We start from the raw sequence: 2,650 nt of genomic DNA on the forward strand, positions 1-2,650 counted from the left end.
GGGATCCCTCCTCAGTTGCTCTTCCTGGGGTTTCTACTGTTTTTTTCCCCGTTAAAGGGGTTTTTTGGGGGAGTTTTTCCTTATCCGCTGCGAGGGTCATAAGGACAGAGGGATGTCGTATGCTGTAAAGCCCTGTGAGGCAAATTGTGATTTGTGATATTGGGCTTTATAAATAAAATTGATTGATTGATTGATTGATTGACATGTTACCACACATTCTCCAACACTGACCATCCTCAGGTTTGTTGCTTTGTGATTTTTTAATTTTGGGAGTTATAAAGAAACGTAGAGTGTTTTTCCAGATGAACTCCCTCCACAGACCTGAGCTTGACATGTTAGATTGTGTCTTACATATGTTCAGCCAATCATCTTCGGTTAACTTTATGTTAGCTTCTTTCTCCCACCGTGATTTAACGTACAATGTGGACCGACCCTTTTCCAACTGTAATGATGAATAAATCCTAGAAATCAGCTTTCTGGTAATTTTACCCTTATATGCATCGATGAATATGCCAATTGGGCTCATTCCCTTCTCTTCTGTAGTTTTAAGATTTTTAACAAAGTATTGTCTCAGTTGAAGATATCTGAAAAAATCCTGTTTCTCTAAATTATACATATCTGTGAGTTGTTGAAATGTATCTAAACCTGTACTGAAGGATATTACGCGAACACGACCCTCCTTGACCCAGCCCGTGACTGGAAGATGCAGCTCGACCTTGACCACAGGCTGCTCTTCCCAACAGAGATAGTAACAGCTAATCTCAGACCAGACCTTATCCTGTGGTCAGCTTCTCAGAAGCTCCTCTACATCCTGGAACTAACAGTACCATGGGAAGCTGCTATTGAAGAGGCGTACGAGCTGAAAAGCCAGAAGTGAAAATAGCTGAAATAGCAGCCCAGGCAGTACAACGCAATTGGCGTACCAAAGTGTTCCCGGTAGAAGTTGGGTGCAGAGGGTTTGTTGCTAAGACCACAACAAGTCTTCTGAAGAAAATGGGGGTGAAAGGACAGGCCTTCCGCCAAGCAGTAAAGTCAGTCTCAGAGGCTGCCGAGCAAGGCAGCAACTGGCTGTGGATAAAGAGGAAGGACCCCAGTTGGGCTGTGAGATGACCGTTGAGGGGTAAAAACAGAGGGGGGCACATCTGGGACGCCAGGTGTCGCCGTTGAGCCCTCTGGAAGTGTTGTGGGCCTAAATCAACGAAACACCAAGGATGAAGGGTGCCCACCTGATGACCCCAATGAAGTATTTACCCCTCGTCCACTCAAGATACCACGCAAGAAGCTGAGCTGATTATTCAAGGGACTGTAACATCAAGTCCTACAAGCTCTACACAATATGAGGTGATACCCCTATTTGTCCAATATTTAAATCTACCATCCAGTTCAGCTGGTATGAATTCTGTGTCATGTATCATCCAATGTAAAATCTGCGCATTTCTTTCAAATTTCCAGTCTCTGAATTTTTTATGCCAGATATTTAAAGGGACTGCGATAATGTTAGGCAGTTTATCTAAATGTCTCTTTTGGAGAGTTTTTTCACCTAATATTGATGGAAGAGGTACATTTATTTGACTTTGTTCTAGATTCTTCCATTTTGCATCACACCAACAAACCAGAAAACGCAACTTTGCTGCTCTGTAATAATCTTCCAAGCAGGGCAAAGCCATTCCACCTTTGTCTTTAGGCAGCTGTAATGTCTGAAATCTAATTCTCGGTTTTTGCTTTCCCCAAATAAAAAAGTTGAAATCATCCTGTTCCATTCATTGAATTGTTTAGGGGGTATTTCAATAGGCAATGACTGGAAAAGAAAAGCAGCCTGGGTAATATATTCATTTTTACAGCCTCTATTCTGTTGGTAATGGTATTCATTGGTAATAGTGACCAACGATTAAGGTCAGCTTTAATATTATCAGCTGTTATGGGGATATAATTGTGTTCGTAGATGACAGATAAATCTTTGGATATTTGTACTCCTAGATATTTATTTGTGTTACCTTTCCATTTAAATTTACACATTTTGGAGACATTTTCCTGTGGTTCGTAGTTGAAGGTCAGAGTTTGGGTTTTATGAAGATTTAATTTATAGCCAGAGTATGAACCATATTCCTTAAGCAGAGACAGCAATTAAGGCAGAGTTGTATTAGGACTGGTGAGGGTCACAAGAACATCATCCATGTATGAACAAATTTTATATTGTGTATCTCCAATTGATACCCCTGTTATATCTTTGTTTTCTCGAATGGCCTGTGCTAGTGGCTCAATAAAGACAGCAAAAAGTGTGGGACTAAGGGGGCATCCCCGTCGGCATCCCCTTTCTAGGGATATTGTTTTAGAAAAATTCAAATTTATTTTAATTCTGGCCGTAGGAGAGCAGTATAGGGAGTTCAGACATCTTATTATCTGATTATTAAAGCTAAAGCGTTTAAGAACCACATATAAATAATCCCACCGGACAGAGTCAAAAGCCTTCTCGGCATCAAGACTAATAGCTACAGATTCTGTGTCATTGCTTCTCATATAGTCAGCGAGGTGGAGAGTTCTTCTCACATTGTCCTGGGTTTTCCTGTTTTTTACAAAGCCTGTCTGGTCTGTATCTTTTAGATCAGGGATTATGTTTTCCAATAGTTTTGCTAGTATTGAAGCAAATAAT

This window comes from Epinephelus moara, chromosome 18 (assembly GCF_006386435.1).
Source record: "Epinephelus moara isolate mb chromosome 18, YSFRI_EMoa_1.0, whole genome shotgun sequence".
Taxonomy (NCBI): Eukaryota; Metazoa; Chordata; class Actinopteri; order Perciformes; family Serranidae; genus Epinephelus; species Epinephelus moara.